The following is a 21595-nucleotide window of genomic DNA, read 5'->3' as shown; positions in this document are numbered from 1 at the left end:
TCACGGAATTCTCGAAAACCTTCGATAAAGTACCTCAATTCGAGCTATTAAGAAAGGTTGCAAATATTGGGGTAGGAGGATGTCTCCTACAAGTTCTCTTGTACTACCTAAGCAACCGGAAACAGTTAGTCGGAATCGTTAACACATGTTCCGGCGTTCGGGACGTTTATAGTGGAGTGCCTCAAGGCGCACTACTAGGCCCGCTCCGGTTTTGCATCTTCATCAACAATTTACCTGACGCGCTGAAGTTCTCCAACCCATTCATTTTTGCAGACGACCTGAAAATCATCTTGATTGGAAAAGATCATTGGACCATCCAGGAAGACATAGACAGCTTTGCAACGTGGGTCAGATCAAACAAGATGGAGGCCTTAGACAAATGTGCTCAGAGGACATTTCGAGGGAGAAAGCGAAATTTCGATATTGTGGGTGAAGATTTGGCAAATTCAGATACAGTAAAAGACTTGGGAATTCACATTAAAGATGACCTGAGCTGGAGTAAACATATAGAAGAGCAACTCAGAAAAGCTAACAAAGTACTGTACCTCCTCAGACAAAACATCGCAGTACAAGTTAAACCACTCATCAAACTTTGGCTTTACAAAGTACTAAATCTAACCGTTTTGCTGTACGGCATCACCTGCAAAAACCCATCACGAAGCGAGCTACACGCTTTTCGAAGAAAGCAAGGAAATGGATCACAGGCAACAAAGGAGTGAATTATATCAGTCAACTTCGGCTGCTCAACATTCTCCCCTTGCCTATGTTTCTCCAAGTGAACGACCTACTTCTACTTGCAAAAGTCATGCATGAAAGCTCGCACTGCATCGAACTACTTGACCTCACCTGCGCCAATCGGCGCACAAAGGAAGTTTTTTGGCTACAGAAAACAAGACCGGAAAAAACTAGAAGCGAATTCACCTTCCGAAACAGCAGACTCGCAAACCGACTGGAGAAATATATTGAATTCAGTAGACCTTACGTACTCAAGAAGAGACTGATAAAACTAATAATGGGGGATTGTCAATAAACGATTTTGCGATATGAAAGTCTGCACTTGGCAAACTTTTTGCGACTGCCATGTATGCAAAATTAAATGGACTCTATTTTAACAACTGGCGACTGCGCATAAATCAGCCCTGCAGCAAACCCGCTGCGAATCCCCAACAACAACAACGACTACAACAACAATAGAGCGTGTTCAACGGGTCCCCGCGCCTCACATGCAGCAAAACACAATCGGAATAAAAATAATATTTTCAAATTCCAAAAATTGTTACTCATAATTCAGATGTTTAATTGCCTCGTGATATTTGTATGTTTCCATCGCTGCTTTTGAGCATAACTTGGCCAACGGTTTAAAAATTTTCACATCAAAGAGTGTTGAATAGGGACTCCCACAAATCGTTTGCTGTGATGCCATGTAGAGCGTTGTCATCATTGATAGTAGAATTGTTGTAAAAGCTTTCGCCTTCTACGAACTGAACTGATGGCTCAATTTCGACGTCGTATCATACGTCACGCATTATTTTCGGGAACGTGTCTATCGTTTTATTGTGGCAGATGTGTGTATAGAAGTGTGTAAAGCGGAGAGCATGCGTTAGAGTGCACTTCTCTCCACAAGGGCAAATCTATAGGAGTATTTATTGCGTCACAATTGTACCCATTGCACAAAACTTCGCGGAATTCGGGCTTTGTCAAATTAAAACTGTACTGTTTCTGTGGCTAGGCAATGAACCATTTCGAGGCTTCCTTTTATGATGCCAAGCCAACAGCGTGACATTTGTCTTCGGGTAACGTCCGGAGAGTGTCAGCAGGTCTTCCACGCTTTCAACCCCACAGCCCTTGTCCGCATACCACTATCGCGTTACCTTGGTTTTCTTATGAGGTCAATCAATGGGGGTATGGCTATAGCTTATATTGCCATGGGAACAAGATATCTCTTAGCGGTATAGTATTCCTAATTTTTGAATTGAATTGAATTCCCGTCTTGTACATAAGATAACTGAAAGATTCAAAACGCACAAACGATAGATACTTGAATAAAAGGTATGAAAGTAAAACGTGCAACAAAATGAATTAAACTACTCTTCAGGGTTATTAAATAGGTATGGTCCTTGCATAGACAAAACGTGTTTTCCTGTGACTGTCAGGGTTGTTTAGAATTGCGTACTCCTGCAAGTGCTTCATATTCTGGCAGTTTTGACCACATAAAGCACAGATACATGGACGTTTGTCTTCAGATGTCCCGTAGCACCCTCTGGTTTGACATATGCCAAGATGCAGACCATTGCAGTAGTAGATAGCTATGATACGTCCCATGAAGGGGCTGCCGCTATTGATATTCAGGGAGTCGTTGTAATAGATTTTGTCAATAGTTTTCCTGGAGCTAAATTGACAACTGTTTTTACACCATTTTTTCCAGAAATATCCAACAATGCTCAGTTGATGTTGGGTGAAATTTTCATCAAATTGATCGGATCCATCATGGAATATGTCGCGTTCGTACGTTGACCAGGGCATAATTATCGACGTGGGGAGTCGATTGCATGAAAATAAAAAGATCTTCGATATGTTCAGCCTAATATTCAGAGAGGTCTTCACTGCATTAAGGTCTTCTGTTCCGGTGTGTTGTAGCTGTTGTCTTGGTTACAAAGTTTCTGATAGTAAAACTCCAAGATAGCAGAAATTTTTCACAAATTGATTATTGTCATTTCGGTATCGGAGTTGGTCCCCTTGGGCTAGGGGTCAACCCTTTCTGAACTTCACAACTTTTGTCTTGTCATCACTGACACTCAGATAATTTTCAGAATAGTAGTTCTCCAAAACTTTCATCGCGTGTTGTAAATCGTCTATCACAGTAGCCCCTATTGCCAAATGATGTGCATGAAACTAAGTTTTGCTAACTGTGCGAACAAGTGCCGGTGACAGATCGGCAAGAAATAGAGAAAATATTAATCGTGAAAGTTTGTCACCTTGTGGTACTCCCAGTAGTAATTTCACCAGATAGATGTTATCAATGTAAGATTCTGATCATATTGCCCTTTATCACAGACTGAATTGCATGTCCCATTTGATCGCCAGTCCCAAAATGTAACAATTTTGTCAGTAACACCTTTCTGTCAATACTGTCAAATGCTTTCTTGAAATCAACAAAACATAACATAGTATCGCCCGATTGTTGCAATTCTGGCCAGTTATGTCCTTCATGCGATGTGGAATGACTTTTTCTGAACCCAAATTGATTCTGTGGCAGTATCTTGTAGTACTCTGCCCAAAAATTTAAGCATGTATGAAGTAGTCCCGTGTATGTTTTCATAACACACTAGCATAATGTGATACCTCTAAAATTCTGAGGGTCTTTTTTGGCCCTTATTTTTAAAAACAGCACCAGCAACCCGATTTCCCATTTTGAGGTATAGTTCCGGACATCCATCACTCGTTAAGTAGGGACATGTGTATTAGGCCAGTATACTCAAATGATTGTTTTAGTACTTCGTATGTTATTTGATCAAAACCCGCTGCTTTTTTACTTTGTTAGCGTGAAGTTTCTTGATGAAGTTCTCGAATGTTGAAAGGCAGATACAAAGTTGGATGGACAAATCCAACAGAGATTCTAGGAAGGGTAAGATTGTTTGGTTGGTGTTGAGTAGCTTCTCAAAATAGTTTTGCCATTCATATAAGACAAATGGACTGGTTATAGTGGTACTTCTGTTCATTTCATGATATTCCAGAACTTTTGCCTATCTGTTTCCGCTGTTATCTGTACTACTTCTTGTTTTCGGAGGAGGTAGTCATTCTTGGTTTTCCGAATTGCACGTTTATACGCAATTTTCAAGGAGTGTAGTTCGGATAGCTGGTGTTGGCGTGCAATTTTGACTTCTATCTGTAGCTCGTAGAGGTACTGATTGAACCATGAATTAGATTTCCTCCACTTCTGTGGAAGGGGGCATATTTCCAGTTGCTTGCATAATAATTGACAGTAAGCTGGTATATCTGACTCTGGTCTGCAATTTTCCATGTTCTGAAGTACTTGTTCTAGCTTCGATCAGTCCAGGCGTCTAAGTGCAGGGAAGCGAAAAGTTCCACTTTCGCACTTTTCTTTCGTAACTTCTGCTAAAACTCTGTGGTGTTTTCTAACGTTTGAAGCCTGAATAGATAATTTCATCGAGTTTACTAAGTCGGGATTGGCAATAAATAGATCAACCACACTCTTTCCATTTGGTGCGTGGTACGTATGTACCGTGGGGTCACTCATGCAATGCAGGTCCAAATGTTCTAACATATCCAATAACTGACTTCCTATGTCCCCTGTTATCTTCAATCGGCAGTTGAAATCTCCATACAGCAGACTTGGAATATTCACTTGAGAGGGGATGGCATCTGTGATATCACTCAAAATTTCGTACACATCAGTTTGAGGTGGGAAAAATTCAGCTATAATAAAAATGCAGACACTATCGAATTGCAATTTCATGGCAATTGTATGTTTGGGCTTTTTGGTATTGGAAATTTTGACTTGATACTTTTTGTTGATCGCGACTGTTATTCCACCCTTCGGTCTGCACTCGGTGGTGTGGTTTCTTTTTGATTGATACATTTAAAGGATTCTATATTCAATTTCTCTAGACTCATTGTCTCCACTAGTACAATAATAGTCATATCTGACAAGTCGATATCTTCAGTTGCAAGTGTAGATTTTGCGCCTTCCACATTCCATAGCATTACTTGCATTTGTTGTTGTCCATCGGATAGTCAATCTTGTTTGACGACCCTCCCTCTGTAGATTTCATATTTTCCATTCGGGTCAGAATCTTTCTTATGTTTCAGTTTTTCGCGGAGTTTTGCATTTAGGCGTCTTTGCTCTAGTGTGATATCACGGTTGATGTATGTTTTTCGATAATCCGTATTGTCTTTGAGGTGTTGTATTTTACTTATGATATGCCACCTAAATTTGCTGGTAATTTATTCAACTTTGACGAGTTGCGCAGTAATTCTGAGTTCGCTCAAAATGCCTGATAGAGATTCTGACACTGTCTCATTTTCATTGTTTGGGGGTTGACAATAATCAGGTTACGTTTCCTCGCTTTCTGCTTTTTCTCCTCCAATCGAATTTCGTTTAGGGCAGATGCTCGATTTTCATTATACTTTTTGAGTTGTTGAGTCTTTTGTTTTTGATCAATTTCGGCGAATGACTGTTGCAGCCTCTCTGGAGTATGTTGTTGGATCGTCTGTTGTAGTCTATTGTTTTCGACGACTAGCGACTCGATTCTCTCTGCAGTGCAGAATCCGCATGTGTATGGCCGTTTCAACACATCCTACTTGATTTTCTTCGGCAGCCAAATATCTTTCAATATTTCACATTCAGCAGTAGTACAAAGTAATTGGTGTTTTGAGCCATTTTCTGGTGTCGCGTCTTGTTCTCCGTCTTCCTCACCGCAAAAAAGTAGATTTTGGTTAGGGTTGATTCTAGATTGAGATCGCTGCTGTTTTGGAGGCATCGTGTTTGGCTCAAAAGGGCACAATGTGTTTGGCTCAATGTTTTGATGTTTTAGTGTTTTAAGGTTTTAATGTTTAAAGACATCTTTCACCACAGACATCTTAATTTAAGACTTCCGTATTGAAAATTGCGGAATTCTTATGATTTCCGTTTTAAAAACCGCGGAATTCGTAATTGAGGATCTCTGTGGTGAGAGACGTCTTTAAACAATAAAACATTAAAACATTAATACATAAATACCTTAAAACATTTGAATCTGATTCAAATTTTAAACAGTTTATCATTGCCGAGAAGTCGTCAACAGAAAGAATGACAGAAAGTATGACATGCCTGTTACTTACAAATTGCAAACACCATTCGAATTTTTCAAAAAAAGTTAAGCAGTCGAAACAGATGTAATCAAGAGTAAACTGGATTTTAACAGAAAAAGCAAAAGCATCACGAATTATGATGGGAAACGTCATGGATTTAGACCTTGACGGGAAACGTCAATGGTTGTTTGTTCTTGGCCGGATTTGTCCAGCAGGTAAAATTGTTATCTGTTAGTTCAACTAAAAGGGACCCATGGGGGTAAAAATAATCAAGAGAAAACGCCAAACTGATTTAAAAAATGGTAAAAATCAACTAAGTAAATTTAACTATCGTTATGAAAATAACCAACACCCACAACCAACTCATTACATTGGCTGCTCTTCAAAAAGCATGGAAACTTCCTGTTCATCTCTTTAACAAAAGTTTTCATCAATTTTTTCTTCAAACCTTTAACTCTGTAAATTTTAACTCTAACTATTGTTCAACAATTCTAACTTTCAAATTAAACAAAGTCCTTGACTTTAGACATTTTCTCTAGCTCACACCCGGGAAGTAGAGTGCTTTAGAAAACCCTGAAACAAATCCGTATCAGCAAAAAGTGCACGAATATTATACAGGCGACAGAGATTTAAATCAACTAAATAATTCAAAAAATTGAAAAATTGTCAGTGGAAAGACAAACAACAAAAAGCACTTCAATTCAAAATCAAAAAAAAATACTCGTGAACCGAACTAAATTTTGAACAGCAATACGATTTCGAATAACAAATCAAAATCTTCTCATCGCCAGTCACCGGAACTCCTTGTGTGAATTTACTCGTGTGGAAGATAGCTATTACTCGTTGTGGAAAAGACCAAAAATATCAGCAAGAGGAAAGAGTACATCAATTCAAGAAAATGGAAATAACAAATTTACGCAGATGTTGTTGTTGTTGGTAACTTATAGTAACTCAAGTCGTTTTGTTAGTTTGGGCAAGTCATTTTCTTAAAATTTTGTTTCAATCCCAGTTGCAATTTTGAGTTGTTGCGTACAAACGGCTAAACGAAAACAACAAAAAGTATATAAAACTGCATTAAAATTGCGCTTAATCGAAAATTGATTTCGTTTAAGCCGATCAGATAAGAAAAACGGAATAATCAAAGCAAAATAAATCACCTAGTTTTGTTCTTGAAATAATTATAGTAAAAAATAGAGAATTATAAATTTAAAAAGAACAAGAAATTGCAGCTTAGTTGAAAGTAATTTGAAATTTATAACAATCTAGGTGGGACAGTCATCAATAATAAGACTGCAAATTAAAATTATTAAAATTTGAATTAAAACAATTAAATATTTAAATTGCTAAATAGTAAATTAAATCAATTAATATAAGTTTATAGGAAAATAAAAATAAAGAACAGATTTTAGTGACAATCAAATCTCTGAATATGTGAGAATACTAGCATTTTAAACACTGAAATAGGGTCTTAAAAAGGGTATAAATCAAGTAAGGGAACGTTAAAATGGCAAGGAAATTGACTTTAAGAACGCTGTTACCAGAGGCGTTCACCGGTTCAAACGACTGCGAGAGCTACGTGAAGCACTTTGAGCAACTAGCGGAACTACAAAAAAGTGGAAAAAAACAGAAGGAGATCCAGCCCGCCAAATTAAAGAACGGCCACATTATATCGTGCTTAGGCCAGAGAAATCTGCCATAGAGTTCTATCGTTTTTTACCGCAAGCTACAAGAGAAAACTATGATGAGTGCGTTAAAGTTTTCCATGAACGCTATAGCAAAAAATCGATCGTTTTCCCGGGGCGAATAGCTCGTCGCGTACAGCAACCATGAAAAAATTGACCGAGTTTCTTCGAGATTTAAAGCAGTTGGCTTTTTTCCACGGAATCGTAAGATATCAGGGATCATCTGGTTTTGAGAGGATTCCTGGAAGGAATTAACCATAGTCAGGTGAGGTTAGATCTCAGACAGCAAATATGCGCCAACGATATGAATATCGAAACAGCTTTGTAACAAGCGTTGCATCTGGAAGCTATTACGAGAATAGACGAGGAAGAGCAAACACCAAAAGTTGCGGTTATTAGATGGGATGAAACAAAAGATTTAGTAGAAGCCGTCATCAAGCTGGTAAACCAATTGTCAGTAGATGACAAAGAGAGTAAAAACCATCGAAATTAGTCGAGGGAACGAAGTAGTTCTTGGGGACGGTGAGGTGACGACAGAAGTGATAGAGGACAGCAACAAGATCGCGGGTTCGACGAAAGACGGCGTTTCTCAACGCCAAGACCTAGCCACAGAGATAGATTTTTCAGAAGAAATGAACCGTCTAGGAGAAACGACAGGCAGGGTTTCATTTGCACAGCCTGCGGACAAAAAGGACACATTTTGAGGAAATTTTGAAATTGTTTCCTATGTGGAAGTTCCCGCCGATTGTAACACACTGCCCTTTCAAAATGAAAACCATCAAGAACTGCAAAGTCATTAGTGTTTAATCAACAAACACAATTAAATGTCTAAACGCAGAAATCGTATTTATGGGAACAGATGCGTTGAATTAATAGACAGTTGAAGTAGTCTTTCGCTTTTGAGTTGGTCCACATACGAAAAACAGGAAAAACAGGGAATTGTGCACACATAAACAAAACGAGCGTTAACAGCCAATAACTCAGCTATCAAAATATTAGGAGGAGTAAAGCTGTTGGTACAGTTGCAACCAAGACTACTTGAGGTTGAATAGGAATTTGTTATAACGGCAGACGAAAGCATAGAATGTCTGCAGGGAATTGATTTCCTGAAGACCAATAAAAAAGTATTGAACTTACACGATGACAAACTTTATAGCAGTCAGTTTAAAATTTCAAAACCGCTTACCTGATAGAAAACGCAAGGTGTTCAGGTTTTTGTAATTGCGGTAGAAAACACTTATATTTAGATTAAAAACGAATGTCTGATGGGAATTAGATTAGCTGATAAAACGGGAGAAGAAATTCCAGTAGTGGATGGACTAGTGAAAGCAACTAAAGATATTGATCTAAAGACTGATTTGCTTTTAGCCGCCTGTTTGATATCAATGAAAGGTGGTTCTAGTCTGATAAAAGTCTTAAATCTAACGTACGCACCAGTCACCGTGTATAAAAACACTAAAATAGGAAGCTATCTTGAAAACAAACAGAACATAGTTGTGAAAGCAACTTTCACAAATCAAAATCAGACAAAAACATTGGAAACAATTCATTTGGAAAAACACGTAAATAAAGAAGGGTCTAAACCTAATAACCAACAGATTGAGGAAGTACAGGGACTTTTCAGGAGACATCAAAACGTTTCATCCCGAAACTCGAATGGCTTAGGATATTGTGACAAAATTGAACACAAAATTGAAAACCGAAAAAATGCCAAGCCATTCAGAAGAAGTTACTGCAGTATGAGCTTTGATAAAAGAAAAGCAATAAAAAATATTGAAGATCTACAGGATGCAAGGTTAATTGAACCAACCCATTTGTATTGGTCAGCGTCATCAATATTGTTGTAAAATAAGATAGCAGCTACTGTCTAATTTTCGATTCCAGAGGTTTGAACAAGCAAATTGAGAGAACCAGTTTGCTGCTTCCAAGAATAAATGACGTTATTGACTCTAGTCAAAAATTTTACTTTTCCAATATCGATTTGATATCGGGATTTTTTCAAATGGCACTGAATGAAGTTTCGCAGAACGTGACAACTTGTTTAACTCCAATAGGACATTACAAGTGGAAGAGACTACCCATGGGTTTGGCGTCAGCCCCTGGAGCTTTCCAAAAACTAACGGAGTTGATCATGGTGGGACTCTCATATGAATTGGCTTTGGTTTACCTGGACATAATCATCTTCGGTACATCATTTGAGCAGCATCTCACCCGTCTAGATCTTGTACTTGGACAATTTAAACGCACTGGCATGAAAATAAAAGGCTCAAAAAGTAAATTATACTAGAAAAAAAATCATTTCCTGGGACACCTTGTATCAAATAAAGGCATAAAAGTGGATCCGGAGAGAGCAGCGACACTCAGTAGACTGAAAAACCCATGAAGAAAATTAGAATTCACAGCTATATTAGGACCAATTGATTTTTACAGAAGACTCATAGAAGGTTTTGGAAAAATAGCGCAGTCGCTCTACAAGCTATTAAACAAAAAAGAACGTTTTTCATGGAGCAAAGAGTGTGAATCATTTGAACAACTAAAACAAGGACTACAAAAAGCACCAATTTTGTGTTATCCTAATGACACGTATCCCTATACGTTAACCACTGAAGCCTTTCTGGTTGCCATTGGCGTAATTATTTCGCAAAGACAACATTGGGGTTAAAGAGTTACTACTGCATACACAAGTGAAACGCTCAGAAAAAGTCAACGAAAATACTCTGCGACAAAACGAGAATTTTTTGCGATAGTTTATTTCACTCAACACTTCAAAGTTATCTTCTAGGACAAAAGTTTTTAATTTAGACAATAGAGTTCTCACGTGGTTACCGAGTTTTAAGAAACCAGACGGGTTATTGGCCAGATGGATATCAAAATTCAGACAGTTTGATTTTGAAATGAAACAAGAAGCGAGAATGAAGATCCCTCACGCGGAAAATTTGTCGAGAGTTCTACAGACTGTAGACGAAGTCAAAGATTGCAATCAATCATGTTGGTTGTTTGAAAAACGAACTACAAATTGCCATGAACTGATGGGGGAAAGCATGGATGTAGAGCAAGAAAGAAAAAAACCTACTATGACGGTATCACATTTGCACCAAAGTATGAAGTAGGTGATTTAGTAATTGTGTTCAACCCGACCATAAAAATTGGCCAAATAAAAAAAATGAAAATTTAAATCCTTTTACAGTGGACCACAAGTAATACGTGAAATGATCAACGATCTCAACTCTGTCATTGAACATACGAAAACAATAGGGTCTACTACGATCGATTCAAACGTTTCAACAGTAGAGGTGCTAACTTCGATAAAAAGAATTTTAAAAGGCAACAAGTGAACCAATAATAACACATAATGACTTTACGGAGGACAACGATTTTGTGAAAATTGAAGTAGTCAACCCAAAATTGAATGAAAGAAGAGAAGTTGATCCTAAAGGGAATAATAGTCAAATTAACCCTAGTACAGAAACTCACAAAGGGATGGTCGAGGAGGGTTTGTTTGAAACACCAATGAGTTGGAGTATAAGAGAATCAATAACTACTAACACCACTCAACACTTCATACCTGCGCGCAAAGATACCTGCGCCAAAAGTAACCTAACAGCAGAAGCGGACGACGATATCAAACAAGAAGTGCGTCGGGAACCACAAGACCACGGAAACTGATAGACTATTTCTTATTCAAGGATAACGTTTCAGAGGAAAGATTCGATAACGAAGTATTTTTTTTAAAGATGATACGACAAAATGCAGAGGGCGTGGAACTCACATTAGAACGTGCAGCTGAACTGAAAACTTCTCCAATTGTTTATCATATTAGATTTTTCACAATCCTTAGAGGTTGTGGGGTATCATTTTGAGAACAATGTGCAGAGGCAAAAATTTGCCATTTCTGAGCGGACCAAATGCAAAACGTCACATTTCAAGGAAGCGCAGGCGAACCGAGGAGGACTCATCTACTCTGAGCAGCGTGAGTAAATTATAATACTGCATGTACAGAGCCGGATATACTGTAACTGCATTGAATAGAATTGATTGGTATGACGATGCAACATAAAACCCAACTCAACGAAAAACCCCAAAAAATGCCAACGTTTTACCCTTTAGGAATCAGTCTGCCAGAAACTATGGCAGGGACACAAAGTGGTGTTACCGGGGTTGCTGACTTTAATTTTAATGCTCCTAAGGAAATACTTACTGGGATTGTTGTTTGCGGAAGTGACTCAAATTTTGTTCAGAAAGTATCAAAACATTCATGAAAGGTGGGGAGGAGAAGGGAGTGAACTATGTCTATCACATGGACAGTATCATTCCAAAAGGTGGAAAACAAAAAAAGTAACATAATGATAAATGCTGAAAAGTTCATGGGAACCTTGTTCATTCAAACTAGGGAAACGACTGAAAAACTTGGTTATATTTGAAAGAACATCTGAAACAAGAGCAAACCTGGTTATACCAAGGCGATACGTTGCAATTAGGTTCAGTAAAAAATATATTTGAGCAAAAAAAACAAAACAAAATAGAATTACAATAGTTTAATTTTCGAACTTTACAACAGCAAGGATAGTCAATCTTGGAAACCATTGGTTTTTGACCAGCAAGTTAGACGAAAAAATAAATTTAGTAGTTCAGGTAAAAAACAAGATCAAACAGCTAGACGATTTTCACCTTTTTGAAAAAAACCACAGAAACTTGTATTAAACAAATGATTAATAGAGGATCAAGGAACTTAATTTTTCACAAACAGATATATCTGAGACAGATCCCAGGGACACGAAGCTAGATCCATACTTTGTGTGGGATTTTTGAGGTATGTTCAAAAACTTCAAAGAAATAGAGCTTTTGAATTATCGCATAGAAAAACTTCAGAGAGCAATGATTCTAACTACATCAATAAATGGAAAAGCCAACCAAGTTTTCTTAAATCAACAAAACGCGCTGAGATTACATGCCGAAAGAGCGGGAGGAGTACTTATTGTCCATAAGGGAGCTAAAGTTGTCGTCCGTAATATAGAAAGTTCTTTCTGTACAGAGGATGTACCAGTTAGAGTGTCTTCTGACAACAGTTGAGAAGGGATAAGATACCAGGACCCCATATCTAAAGTGTTCTATAGAAATCTTTTTAATAATGAATTGCTACCCCTTGTACCCGAACGCACTTGAGTTGCAGAACGGGTCAGAGATTACATTTGGCCAACGACTTGGACTATTTGACAGGCCCGATGAGACGTCCAATCACAGGGTTAACGTCAATTGGTCAAGTACTGCACCAATGGAAGGACTGTTCAATGATGAAGACATTTAAATTAGCAAGACAGCCCAAAGATTAAGACACTCGAGAAAAACAATAAAAGGAAAAGAGGTTTCCCTGGGACAATGGGCTCATTTGAACATGAAACCTTAGAGTATTTCAACATGGACTTCAGATACGGGCACCTGTGGCACCTACTCTTATTCTTTAATTATCTCGGCAATAAAGTGAAACAAATCTGGCATGTCATGTCAATTGCGTCTGGCATGTCTATTGTGTCATGTGTGTGTTCCTGTCAATCAATCTGCTACGCAGTGTCACCAATCTCGTAATTGCACTGCAGCCCATTAATTCAAAGGAGGAATAAGGGTCTTTTCATTGTCTCAAACAACATTCTAGGGAACAAATTTTGACAAGTAAAAAGGACCACACATGATCTGTGCGACGGTGATACAAACCTTGTAGTTGTATAAAGCAAACAAAAGCTAAACCTCTTTCCGAAATAGCCGAAATTGAAATTGATACACTGGATTAAAATTATTTTGTAAAACGTAGGAATGGCAGATCCAAAATTGGGCGATGACTGTTTATAACTACCCGAGTTCAACAAAGTGAAGTCAATCGTCGGGGACCAAGTTCATAGGATTGTTGGAGTGACGTCCAGTAAAAGATATGTAGTACCCTTGATGCAGCTTCAAACAGCCAATATTGTGAACAGAGCTCCAATCAGTGCAATGGAAATGAATGAGCTGCGAGAAAAAAATGAAGAGCAACAGAAAAAGATAAACAACAGCAAAATGCTTGGAACTCCTGGGGCTCGGCTCGATGAGGAGCTTCTCCAGTTAAAACTAGAAGGTCAAAAGTTAGACGAGCAACGTCTAGAGATTAAAAAAAAAGGTTACTTGTGAGCGCTGGGAATCAGCGGGAGTCCTGCAAGAGGCTGGTTGAAATGTTGAACAGAGTTCAAGGATGCTAAAAGAGAAGCAGAAAGCAAAAAAGGGAATTTGTCGCACTAGTACATGTTCGGGAGTGTTCAGCTCGGAAGTTGGAGAATGCAGAGGATAGTATCAGAAAAATTCAAAGTATGGTGAAAATGGAGCAGACGTCAAGAAAAGTCATCCAGAGGAGGCTGGAGGCTATAAATGCACAACGCCCTTTCAGTAGACCACCCAATCTATACGCGTTGCTGCTCCTGCCGCAGGAGGCAACAATCATCACAATTTTGAATCACTACAAAACGTTGGCTTTGCTGTGTCATCCTGACATGGGCTGTTGGGAGGATCCTCTTCGAAGTTATTTTACAGGCGGAAAATTTTATGGAGGACAAGAAAGCCCGGAGTATATAATATAAATATGGAATCAAGAAAGCAGAAGAGTATTTGAGCTCAATTATAGACCTATAAAGAAGCTTCTGAGTGAGTGGAACTCACTCAGAAGCTTTTTTAAAGAGAGGCAGTGTAGTAACCCTAAGAACAGAAAGTATGACATGCTTATAAATTACAAGTTGCAAACACCATTCAAATTTTCCACAAATAAAATTAAGCATTAGAAAAGCATCACGATTTATGATGGGAAACGTCACGGATTTAGACCTTGACGGGAAACATCAATGTTTGTTTGTTCTTGACGGGATTCGTTAAGCAGGCAAACTTGTTATCTGTTAGTTTAACTAACAAGGACTCATGCGGATTAGAATAACCATGATAAAAATAAGATAACAAGATAAATTGACCATTGATATGAACACAACAATCCACCATGTTTAAAGCCTAAACTCAATAAATCAGCTGCTATCCTCCAAGCAAAAAACTTCTTATTCATCTCTTTAACAACAGTTTTCATCATTTTATTCTTCAAACCTTTAACTCTGTAAACTTAAATCTGTAACTTTTAACTCTAACTATTGTCGAACAATTCTAACTCTTAAATTAAGCAAAGTCTTTGACATTTTCTCTAGCTCACATCCGAGAAGTAAAGTTCTTTAGAAAACCCCCAACCAGAAACCGTATTATCATATAGTGCACGGATATTATGGCAGCGCGTTCTTTGGACTGCCAACGAGTTATGGCTACAATTAGGTCTGAAAGTACCGTGTATGGATTTTGAGCAGAGCTCAACGCACGGCAAATTTATTTTATGTTTTCATGAGCTAATTGTCGATTGAAGCAATTGATTGCAGTTTTTGCGTCTAATCGAAGATAACTTACCAATAGAAATTCTAAGCATGTATTTTACTGCTAATAGACATTCGGAGAAGATATCTTACTGCGCTGAGCACGTTTTCGGAGAGGAATCAAAATGTTTTCATAATTTTTAATTACAAACTGATCGCATCATTCATTTTAACTTTTTAGTAAGCCAAAAAACGATAGCCATCAAACTCGTCAACATCTACATCCAAACATTTTTTCGCTCTCTCTTTATTTCGGTTTTCCAATTAGTTGACATAATGTTATGTTGTATTCAAAGACCTTTCCATGTACATTGAGTTTTTCCAGTACAATTTTTAAAGACATAAGTGTAACATCAGTATAAACGTCATCGGCGTACCACTTGTGTTTGATATTCTGATCTTCGAGTGAATCTATGAGTAGAAGAATAGCGACAACATACCTTGTCATTGCTATCGGATCTAACCGCGTTTTACCTTCTTGAGAAATGATGTTTTGTCTTTCATAAATGAGGCTGATGATGTCCTATGCAAATCTTATGTGCTGCTTGAATTGACGGATGGAGTTTTGCATTGTTCTTTAAGGCAAGATCTCTGATAAGATTGTTGAATGCGTTTTTGGCAGAGACCAGTTAAACCGCTTCTATGCTTTTCTCTCTTTTGGCCGATACAGAGCTGTGCAATTCATCCTCTTTTAAGAAGATCAGGTTTTGTAACATTTTAAAACACCTCTGCTTATTACTTTTCTCAAAACCTCTTCTACAGAATTAGATCTAACCCTAGGGCATTTATCGAAAACAATCAGTTGGCAAACATTGTATGTAGCCAAAAAACTATATCCTCATTCAGATTTCTAAAAGCGAGCTTTGATAATGTTTTACAATATTTGGTTGGAGTCTTAAATGATATTAGTAACATTGCCGTTCGGATGCATCAAGACCACTGTAATCATAACTGTCAATTGTTTACTTTGTGTTTGTCTAATTTTCGATACTTTTATGTTTTGGAAGATGGATGGATGGAAGCGTAGGTTTCTTTCTTTCGCGTCCCATTTTATACAATTATGATCCGCTTTTTGTCTGATTGGACGCTTTTCCCATAAGATCTCAAGTTCTGAGTTTCTTCTTTGCTGTTTAACCTAATTGATGTAGTTAAAACACCGTTTTTTGCATCTCTAGACAGGCGTCCTAAGGTTCTCTGTATCTTACCCGTTCCTATTTTTTTTAGCAAAGGCATTGTTCAATCATTTCTGGTTTTCTATTGGACTCTCGTAAATGCTCTTGAACTGCATTTTAAAATGGCATCCAAGCTTTCAAAATTGCATCTAATTTTTTGGTCCAGTTCTTTGAAGATTTTTTTGGATATGGACTAATCTTTATTGTTTTTCAAACGGGAGAGCAATAGACGAGGCAATATCACTGCACATATCATTGCGCTTTTGCTTTGAGGATTATCTTCAAGGATCTACCGCGGATTGTGTTTAGGTTGTCGCAATTTTCATCCAAGTTTTGTTTTTGCGATAGTAAAACGATGGGATACAGTAAATGATTTCACTAAATGTTATCTGCAACGTTTTCTTTTGCAAACACAAGAATTTTTTTCCAGAAATTGCTTGGTTCCGGGATCGCATCTGTGACTATCGAAAGCAAGCTAAGAACTCTCATTGATTTGGTTGTTAATGAATTGCAGCAATTGAACACAAAATCCGGTTGCTGGTAATTTGTGGAAGCTAGACCTCTAAATTTGACATACGAGTGTGTTTTTCAGCCATAGAACAACAATCCAACTCCTCTGATGAGTCAGACCGTCTGACATTACAAAGGGCAGTTTGTTATCTGTTGAGAGAAAGAACAGAAATTGAGGATAAAATTTACCAGATTTCGCTACAAAACATATAATGCTGCTAAGACGTAACCTGAACAAATGATTGCCGGAGAAGGAAGAATGAATACCATCTACCACAAAAAACTCGGTAAAAATACGGAAAAATTTAAAAGGAACTTAAAAAAATGAATTAGAAGAAGAAAGACAGAATTTATCTAATGAATCTTTTGGTCAACGAGCTCAAGCTATATTTGCACAAAAAACTTTAGGAGCCGTCCCTAAAGAACAATGGCAGAATTTGAGTTTTTGATAAGTACGTCTCTTCGCAGCGTTCTACATTTTTTCAAAGATAGAAGTTTTTCTGAACGCATTGAATCAAAAAGTTCCCTTATTCACAAATGTTTGATTCTGTCAGTATATCTTAATGCTTGACGGAAACCGGAAAAAAACTGCGGTAAAAATTAAAAAAATTTAATTCCAAAACACAAAAGCAGAGAACGCGTTTCGTTTTGAAACAGCTAGAATATTTTCTTCCACACTTTTTTAAAATTTTCTCTTGTATACAATGTGAATTCATCTGCTTAAAAAGCATGTTTTGAACAAATATGAACAGCTCTTTCTGAATCAACTGCGATTCAGATCTCGAGATAAGAAGACATAGAAGCGTTTTTTTTCATAAAAAGGTTTCTCTCGATAAGTATATGTGCTGTAATCACAGAACCAATTACGAAGCTCATTGAGTTATTCAATTTTGGATCTTTTCCACAATATTCAGCTAGAATTATTGATTGATTTAAAGAAGCCAATGGCTTAAAAATTTTTTGAATTCCCAGCGTAAACGTTTTAAACAAAATATAGATTGCAAGATCCTTGAGCATAATCAAAAATCGTAACGTAAGTTTTTGTAACGTAAGTTTTCGAATTTACAGAAGCATTTACAGAAAGTATTCCGAAAGACAGTAGAAATAAGGTTCACTATATTATTAGATTCTTGTTGCGAGCGTGTCGACCGTCAACAACGACGCACGCCAATTGTTTTCGCTACCAAAACGTGAGGGTAAAAACAACATCAAGGAGCCAACGGAATACACTACAGACTACGTTGCGTTGTTTGGGGTCGCCAAACATATTAGAAATGCAGATTCTAAGAAAATTAACCTCTTACAGAATGCGCAAGACTAAAACAATGCTTGACTTAACCAGATGGAAGCCTGCAAATTTATTTATAAGTTACATGAAGAAGAAGGTCAGGTTGTCCAATTGGTGTTGGACAAAGGATATTCGACTATTTTGCAACTAAAAAGGTACTGTTGTACCGTGAGAGTTTTGCAATTCCGCGACGGTTTGTGTATTCGGTTCAACGTCAAGGCAAAAATACACCCATCGGCTGCCCTTGGGAGAAAAATAGCCCTAACTCACGCTATCAACCGTGATAGGGTGTGCTATACACACATCTGGCACAATGAAGCTAGAGACACGTTCAAAAAATTGTTTGACGTATGTTAGGACTTCGAAGTTGAGCTATTACTTCAATTGTAAGAAGAAGAAACCTTTTACAACAAATCTACCAGCATTGACGACAACGCTTGACGCGACATCAAGACACGCGGCTGGTGAACGTCCAGATTCAGCGGAAATTCCTTCGACCTAAATTTGTCAATCTCATGGCGGAGTCACCCACAGAAGAAAACACAGAAACACACAAAGAAACTGAAAACCTAAAACATTGAGAAAGAAGTTTGGAAATGGGAAAAATTAGTTTGTTTCCACTCGTTTTTTTTCTTTGCGAGATGTACAGTGCCCTCCTCGACATGTACTATAAAGCAACTAGCAAAAAATATCTGTGAACCAAAGGACGACAATTTTTTGGACGCATTAATATACATTCGGATGAAAATAATTTTGGCAATACTATATAGCCCAATTATTTGTGTCTGAAGCTGCCGTCGTTCTAAAGGTATAACTAACGCTAACAGTACTTATAGTGCTGATGTGCGGGAGGGCAGGCCAGAAACCTGACTTGTATACTAAAATCTCTTGCCTAACTTTTTACGCGGCTCCTAGAGCCTAACATATTGCAGTAAGCTTAAAATACGTAGCTTTTTTGGGAGAATTTTCATTTTTCAAATAGGGGTGTCACTGCTTCGTCCATTAGTTAGATAAAACACTCTTTCTGTTCTTAAAAACAAACATTCGAGTTCATACTTTCGGATTATCAATTATAAGTCGGTAGTGCATATTGTATTCATTATTATTTAAACAGAACGTTTTCGAATAACGTCGTAACAATTGTTCTCGAGTAACTATATTGAGGTCAAACTTTTTTCTGCTTATTTCTGTAAAAAAAATCACAATGTAGGGCTTCAAATGACATGATTAGACGGTGTTAACCATCACTGTAAGTGCTCATGAAATAACAAAGTATGGTTTCGTTCTACGTTACGTTCAGTGTCTGTGGTTAAAGAGAGAAGTAAAAAAACCCGTGGTGCTCTTGTTCAAAACTTTAGCACGTGCCAAAGAGCAAACTTTACAAACCATTCATCGGTCTCTTATGAGACGTTTAGGACATGAGATTTTCGTTGCTTTGGTTTTTTGTAACGACGACGCCCTCTGAGGAAAAATAATCAGCTGCGAAGAAGAGCAAAAGTTTCATTGTTCGAGCAACGGAAATGAAATCAATGTACATCCATCCATTTGCAAGATACAGACCATCCCTGAACCCTTGTTTGCTTAGATAGCAACAACAAATTGAAAGCGGATGAGCGTTTAGCCAATGCGAAACATCTTTTCAGAAGCAAGGGTAAAAAGTTGTTTCTGAGATTATATAGTTTTTTAAAGAAAAATCTGTCTTGGGTCTTCTAATGACGAGTTTCGCGTGCATTGAGTTTCTCTTTGTGTTCTGGCTGGCTTGCTTTAATTGGATCTTCCTGGCTCAGGCAGGCTGACTACTGAAAAAAAAGAATGTAAAACATGACATCAATTTGGACGCTACTTCATTAATCTTTTACTAGTGAGCGGCAGCATTTCAAATGTATGGTTTTTTTTCAGGGACATAATTGAATTTAGTTTTAACCCTTATTTTTGTTCGTTTTTTGCTGTTTTTTACCTATATGTATACCTTAACAAAGACCATGAGTTTCCAGGAGGCAGTTCAGGCTCGGATTTTCCCCCTCTTTTGGAGTTTTTTCCTGTTGTCTGATTTGTCACAAATCTTGATAAGATTTCTTTCAAGTTATTGATTTTTAATTAGCCATTTGGCTTCTGAATTTTTTTAAGATGAAAACCATCACTTGAAAACCATCACTTGTATTTAAGATGAAAACCATCACTTGAATTATCGAATTTCTTTCCCATAAACTTTTTTGCTCTTTATTTCTCAATGTCCCTGCATCCTTACCTTGTAATTTCTTTTTCTCTAACTCTAACTTTATTTCGTTTTTTCCGTCTTTCTCTCTCTCCCTCCCTTTCCTCAGTTTGTCTCTACTCTGCTTTTATAAATATTGTTTTTTTGATTACTTAGCAGTTTTTAAATGTCTGATTTTTCTATTCCAGACGTTCCTTAACGGTATATTGTGTTTTTAGTTGGTTGGACAAGAAAAAAAAAGCAGGAGGAATTTGAATGAGTGTTTAGTTTAAACATGTGGAAAATTGGTTTTTAATGCGAAAATAAATTGAGCGTTAAGCTACTCTAGACGGATTTGTTTCCATAGATTGAAGAAAATCCGTACTTCTGGTTCTTACCGTTATCAGTTCTATCGCCATCGTAACTTCACTAAAACATTACTGCTTTGTCATTTTTTATAAACTGGCTTGAAGCCCAGGCTTCATTTTTTTTATATTTTTCTTCAACATCTATCCACCTAATATCAGCCATCAACTAGATAATAATTAAGAATTGGAACAGTGTATTTGTTTGTCTAGGAAAACCATGGTTTTTTGGAAATCTTATGTGCGTGTGAAATTCACACTTCCCAGCTCTTAACTGAATACCACCCCAATCATTACATTCAAACAAAATGATCTCTCATAGAAAATTTTAGGAACCGCCTTGTATAATTTATTATTATGACGTAGTATGCAAAAACAAAAAATTTCTGCTTGTTATATTGAAAGTTTAAAGGTTTTTTTTCATTGCTCACAATTGTCTCCGATTCGTTTGTTTCGAAATTGTGCGCCGCTTGTATAGCATCGTTGATAAATATTTGGTAGGCACGGTTGCTTGTTTCGAATAACTTTACATTTCCATCAGCGTGAGGGTGAGTCAAAAATTTTAGTGTGTGGTAATGCTTTCTTGCTTGTTGATTGGTGGCAAAAATTTTAACCTACGAGATTGCGTACTGATTAACAGGCCGGTTCATCATACTTTGTTTTGAAGAAGATAAAAAATATTTTTGGGTGGTTTTCATAATCGAGAATTCACTTCTCAAAGATTTCTCTTTGACATTCTTCGCAGAGAATTTATTGCAGAGTTTTATTCGTCAGGGCATTTGGTGATTATCGTTCTTGAGCGCCACGGCTACTTCGCCCATTTTAGCGGCTTCAATATCAAAACAGTGCGGCTCCTTTTTCGATGAGTTAATGGATTTTTCATGTATTCCGTTTCCGACTAATGCCGCCTACAAATTGTCTCTGAGCGCCTTCGGACTGTCTCTTGTCACTTGATTTGAGACAGGTCCTATTTGTTACTTCTTTTTGCTTTTTCGCAAAGATTTTTCACTTTTTGTCGAAGCTCGACAAACTCTTTCTGAAGAGAGGAATTTGTACTTTTCCATTTCTCTAGTTGAAAGCACTGGCCTTGTATTTGCGTTACCATTTATAGATGCCGAGACAAATTTTTTAAATGTGCTAGAATTCCTA

General features: G+C 37.4%; 1 long non-coding RNA gene across 1 annotated transcript; it reads right to left on the bottom strand.

Moving 5' to 3' along the window:
* Window positions 1-1239: 1239 nt before the first annotated feature.
* LOC142344771 (uncharacterized) lies at window positions 1240-5859 on the bottom strand. Its single transcript, XR_012759278.1, has 2 exons — window positions 5741-5859; window positions 1240-5510 (listed from the first exon to the last, which is right to left on the bottom strand). It is a non-coding gene; the product is annotated as an uncharacterized LOC142344771 (long non-coding RNA).
* Window positions 5860-21595: the final 15736 nt, after the last annotated feature.

The sequence above is a fragment of the Convolutriloba macropyga genome, chromosome 8, assembly GCF_964194025.1.
Source record: "Convolutriloba macropyga chromosome 8, txConMacr16.3, whole genome shotgun sequence".
Lineage (NCBI taxonomy): Eukaryota > Metazoa > Xenacoelomorpha > Acoela > Convolutidae > Convolutriloba > Convolutriloba macropyga.
The sequence above is the reverse complement of the archived record's forward strand: the minus strand, read 5'-3'. Positions and strand labels throughout refer to the sequence as shown.